Here is a 5947-nt window from a genome sequence, read left to right on the forward strand (position 1 = left end):
TTAGTTCAGCCTTGCAGGTAAGTACTGTACTGAGACAACAGTTCTGATCACCCTGCCTTTATTCCAGGTTAAATATGTATGCATAAGACAGAACTGACACACAGTAAGGGTTATGTGCATTTCTCCTTTTATGGTCCATTTGTAAGCATGTTACCTGCAGGGCTGATGACTTTCTTTCCTTTTTTTTTTGTTTCATTTTGAGGTGGGGTCTTGCTGTGCAGTTCAGGCTGGCCTTGAGCTCACTTTGTATCCCAGGCTGGTCTCAAACTCACACCAATCCCCCTGCCCCAGCCTCCCAAGTGCTGGGATTACAGGTGTGCGCCAGTGGTCTGATGGCATTCTGATCTTCTGGTGTGCATTATAAGAAACTTAGAAAGGACAGGTTTTAGGGAAGAACTTTTTTATTCGGTTGACCCCTCTGCTTCCACCTATATTTCCCTCTTAGTTAAGGGAGAGTTAACCATGTTGACGATTCTGTCAGTGGGAGCTTATTTTTAGTTACTCAGTGAAATTAATTTTTAATTTGTATGTTTAACTTACAGAGTAGGTTGGTAATAACAGCTGAACTGTGTCACACTGTTGCTTCAAATTGAAGTTCATATCACAAACACGTGGAGTCCAAACTCCTGGGCTGTCTGGAGCCCAGCGGGCCGAGCGCCCCACATGCCCCGATCTGAGATGCACCAGGCACCGGGCTTTGGGGGCCTAGGTCTGCTTCACACGCAGAAGGATGAGCCTGGAGAGCTGGCTTAGACGACCTTCCCCCACTCACGCTCCACCACGCTCTTGACTCCCTGGGTTGGCGGGTGGCTGCGTGTGCAGGAGCCTTCCCTCTCCCTCCTGCTTTCTCCTGCCCTTCCCCACACGGCTCCTTCTGTCATCCGTTCTCATGCCCTGCAGAGCCCGGGCTGAGGCTTTGGGTTGCGAGGCATATTGTTTGACCTGTGCATTCGCCGTCGGAGCTGCACTGACCTAGGCCTCACACCTGGGACCCAGGGCTGCTGAAGTCCCGTCTTGAAACCCTGTTGGTGGCTGTCACAGCTGCAAGGCATCTGGAATGGCCAGCCACTGGGTGCTGGGGAAGCCGGCTCACCACAGCCGGGAGGCTGTGATAACCTGTGCAAGTGTTAGAAGCCTTCGGAGTTGGAGTTTTTATTTGAAATTGCATTTCGGTTGACTTGTTTTGAGAGATGATTCTAAAACTGACCTAGAGACTCATTCAATAGCAATGACGTCTGAGACTTACATTAAGTAACTGCCAGTAGATCGAGTCATGAATGTGTGAGGGCTTCAGGGCTTTCCAGAGGCTGCCAGATGGTCAAGTGTTTTTAAGTGTGCTCTTTTATTAAATGCTTGTGTAAGTTTTGTAATTCGATACAGAGAAGTTTGACCTTGTAATGTACATTTTTGTATGTAAAAAGTCTTTTAAGTAGCTTTATCCTTATTTAAATAAAGCTGAATAAAATTATCTCAGTAGGTCTATTCTTTAAAAAGTAAGCTGGGGGACTGGCAAGATAGCTCAGTGGACTAACCACCCGCATAGGCAAGTGTAGGGACCAGGGTTCGATTGCCACTCGCAGGTGCACTGAGCTGGCCACTGAGACCAGGCGTGGGGGCTCATGCCTGTAATCGCAGCACTGGGAAGGCTGAGACAGGAGGATCACAGTGCATGGGAGCTGTGTAGTCAGATCCTGTACCAAATACATAAATTTTTAAAACAGGGTGGGAAGATTCCCTGACACCCTGTCTTTCCATCTCAAGCACTGTAGGGAAGTCCACTTGTCCTTCCCTCTGTGTGGCTGGGAACAGGCGACCCCTCCAAGTGGTCTGTTGTGGGGCCACAGAGAACGGCGCGTTGCTGCTGTGGGACAGAGGTGTGACCAGTGTGCCTTGACAGAGCAGTTCCTGGACCTTCGCATGCAGAGAGCCTTCTGACAAAATGGAACCATCTGGAGATAGCTGCTGGCCCTGGGGCGGTGCCGGAGGCCAGTGGAAGAGCCACCTTGCTTTGTGAGCATGTGACTTCCTTCTTCCAGGCCCCATGCACGCTGGGCAGGCGCGTGGGCTGAGCTGCACCTGCTTCCAAGATGCTGTCTTGGTGATACATCATTTACCTCAGTTCAGTCACTTGGAAAAGCTTTGGGTATTCCCGCTTGGAGCCCGGCCTGGTGCCCAAGGCTGCCCTGAAGTCCACAGTGCCTGAAGCTGGCGAGAGGAGGCCAGCCTGGTGAGTCATAGGAACAGCGCTTGACCAGAGACGGCTGACCCTACAGAAGGCTCTCTGCTGCTGTGTGTGTCCTGCTGCCGCGTGGCATGGGCCATCTCCAACGTGCTGCTCCCAAGAGCAATCCTTGCAGTCACCCACACAGGCCACAGCCCAGATCTCAGCATTCTGGGGGGCCCCAAGGGAAGGTCTGGTCCTCACTGCAGCCTGCAGCACCGGGACCCCAGCCCGATGGGCCCTGCCTGTGCCAGTGAGCCCCTCCACACCTGCCCCTCCACAGCCCTCCTGCAGTGGCACCGCTGAGCCACAGAGCCTTTCCTTCCTGAGAGGAGGCTGGCCTGTCTATCTGTCACAGTGACACCCTGTGTCCCTTATTACTACTTCGCAGCTTTTTCAACAAATATCAGACTTTTCCCATTTTTTTGTTTTGTTTTGCTTTGTTTCATTTTTTGAGGTAGGGTCTGTTGTGGAGTTCAGGCTGCCCTTGAACTTGCTGTGTAGCCCAGGCTGGCCTCAAACTCAAGGGGCTCCTCCACCCTCAGCCTCCTGGGAGGGTCCAAAAGACAAGGCTGGACTCAGATTTGGAATCGTCCTGCCTCAGCCTCACAGTGTTGGAATACAATTTAAATTTTTTAGTCATAAATCTTAGGGAAGTTTCATATTTATAGGAGAATTGCCAAGGTAAGACCAAGAATTTTCATACCCCTCACACCAAGTCTCCCCAGTAACGGATTTAGCATGGCCCATGTTGTAAGTGAACCAACACTGCCACCCTGCTGCTAACATCCTGTATTTTCACATGGACCTGCATAGGACTAGCGCCCTGCCGTGTCCCTGGGGCGGGCCCACACACAGTGCCACAGCAGGCAGGCATTTCCTTAGGCAAAGGCTGAGATTGCTTTTGCGTTGGGTGTGCTGGTCAGGCCTGAGGCCTCACGGTTGGGATCTGAATGATGTTTTTCAGCAAGTGCACAGGGGCTGCGGATTTGGGGGAGGCACAAAGCAGAGTGCTGTTCTCACGGTTTCGAGGGCACAGTGAACATGTCACCACTGAGCGCGCAGCCTTGGCCACCTGGCTGACAGTCTCCTCAGAACACAGCTCTTGCACTGTGCTGCGCTCGGAAGCAGGCAGTGCAGTCAGCGCCCCTCTGGGAGCGAGTGTCCGTACATTATTTGGGGTTCACCGCTCGTGAGTAGCCAGCCACCTGTGTATAGTGCTTGCTTTCTCCTCCCTCCAGATGTGGTTGTTGGCCACCAGAAGCTTTTGGAGCACGGCCCGAGTTTCTGACATTGGATGGACAACGGGTTCATTTTCGGTATTTCTTGCCCAAGACCTGGCATCAGCTGCTTGGCCGAGAGGATTGGGCTGGCCTTACTGGAGAAGAGTGTTCAGAACCAAGGTTCTGGCTGCAAGGGGTGCTTGCTGCTCCTGAGGTGCCCCTGCGTTGCCTTCTTGACAGCAAAGAGATTGTGAGGGGCACTGTATTCCTAGCTCTATAAGTATCTACTCATGGCTATCACATCCAGCAGCCATTTGTACCCATAACAAAATAGTGGATATAATTTAAAATTTAAAATTTAATTATTTACAGTTAGAATTATAATTTAACTGAAGCTTAGTTTTGCAGTACTCCGTGGCAGAGTGTGGCAGAACCGTCCCCCTTGCAGTGCCCAAGAAGCATAAAGTAGAGGCCAGCACCTCACAGTCCTCTTAAGGCCAATCCCAGTGACCTCAGCTGCCAGCCTTTAGGGGCTTCTGGGTCCAACCTGCGGCAGCGAGGCCAGCGGCGCGATGCGAGTCGTCACTGGGCAGATCCTTCTGCCCGTGACCGCACCACAGTGAGAACGGCCCCCCAGCTTCCGGCCACACACTCGGTGCTTCCGCTGTGCCCACACCATGGACTTAGAAATCTCAGCTGGTACCAGGCGGGAGCCTCGGCAGCCAGCGATAAGGGCAATCTCGGGTTCCTCCACCTTTCATCTTACTGTTTCTGGGGTTAAGTCCTACCTTCGAAGAGCCTTGCCCTGTCTTCTTATGAATCCTAGCTAAGCCTGAGCTATACTGATAGCTAGAGAAGGAACAGCAAGGGAGCTTCACAACTAAAGTCAAGCGTTCTGCCTAGGAGACACCCGTTAGGCTTGCCGGTTCTGTAGACACCTACAGAGTTGACCTGAAATGCAGATTTTCCTTTCGGTCCCTCAGGCCTGGAAGGTTATTCTCTCCACCAGCATCTAATTGTATAAATGTTGATAGTTGTCAGGAATGGCATCTGTGTTTTATGTTTTGGTAAGTGTTCTCTTAGTTAATTATTTTGGGTCTGCGAATTGCGTTTCGTGACTGAAGTACGTTTGGCATGTACCTCATCTGGACGCCATCCTGCTGCGCGCTCACCGCCCCCGGCTGGCGTAGTGGCGCACCTAACGGGCTGTCTCCTAGGCACAGAACGCTTGTCTGTGTGCTCGGAGATGGCGCCTGCCCCGACCATCACTACGCTTGAGAAAGCCACTTGAGTCCAGGGCCAGCAGCGGGGCCTGGAAGCCTGGTCTCTAGCATGCTGGCCTCTGCAGCTTACCTGCAGCCTTCCCTCGCCGCCTTCTCCGTTTCCCGAGGTCGCCTTCCACGTTCCCCTCTGTCTGTTCCTGACCCTGTCGCTGAATGCCAGGCAGAGGTGTGCACTCAGGTGCACACGGACGCCGCGGCGCTGCTGGAGGGTTTTAGGCAGCGTGTTTCCAGGGCATCGTGCCCGTTCCTGCAGCAGCCGACAGCGTCTGCTGTGGCAGGAGAGCTGCCGAGCCGAGGCCCTTCCTGGAGCCAGGTTACTTCCTGGGCCACTAAAACCTTTTTGTTTTTTTTTTTCCCTCAATTAACAACCCTTAATTAAAAAAAAAAAAAAACCTTTTACTTGAGAGACAGTATGGTAATAATTGGTATGTCATGGCGAGAAGTACGCATTTAGAAGACCAGAATGACAGGCCTTCCCAGCGTGACCCTTCTGTCACACCTTGCTATCTTCAGCACAGTTGCGTGGTTCACAGGCATCAGCGTGTATCATTAGGGTGAGAATCCTACCAGTTAACTGCTAGTTTCAAAAACCTGCTGATGTTTCTCGGGACCATTGTCCACCCATCTTGTGTGTATAAATGCGGGGTCTTGCCCCTGTCCTGTTTCCCAGCTTTTCTCCTTTCCCTCTCCTCATTGTCCAGTCCTCAAGTTCTCACTTTCCTTTTAATTGTCATACCTTTCTATCTGTGTTTCTTCTTTGGAGTTCTTATACTAGGGAGAGTACACGATATTTACACATGTGGCTCTGGTTTATTTCGCTTAGAAGTGTATCTTCAAGCAGCATCCACTTAAACATGAAGGCTTCAAGTTTATCATTCTTTATAGCTGAGTAGTATTCCATTGTATAAAAATGCCACATCTTTTTCAACCATTCTTCATGTGACGGGCGTCTTGGTTGTTTCCAAGATCTGGCTATCACAAATTGTGCTGCTGTAAACACGGGCACACATATGTCACTATGATAGGACGCTTTCAGTTCCTCTGGGAGAATGCCCATTAGGGGTTAGCAGGCTTGAGTGGGATTTCCAGTCCTGGTTTCTTAAGGAGTCTCCACACTGATTTCCATAATGGTCGCACTGCGTAGATCTTGAGCGTGGCCCTCTGCGTGACTGGATTGGGTCAAGTTGTGACAGAATGAAGGGTCCAGTGCCCTGGCTTCC

Source organism: Octodon degus, unplaced genomic scaffold (genome assembly GCF_000260255.1).
Source record: "Octodon degus isolate 3935 unplaced genomic scaffold, OctDeg1.0 scaffold00052, whole genome shotgun sequence".
NCBI lineage: Eukaryota > Metazoa > Chordata > Mammalia > Rodentia > Octodontidae > Octodon > Octodon degus.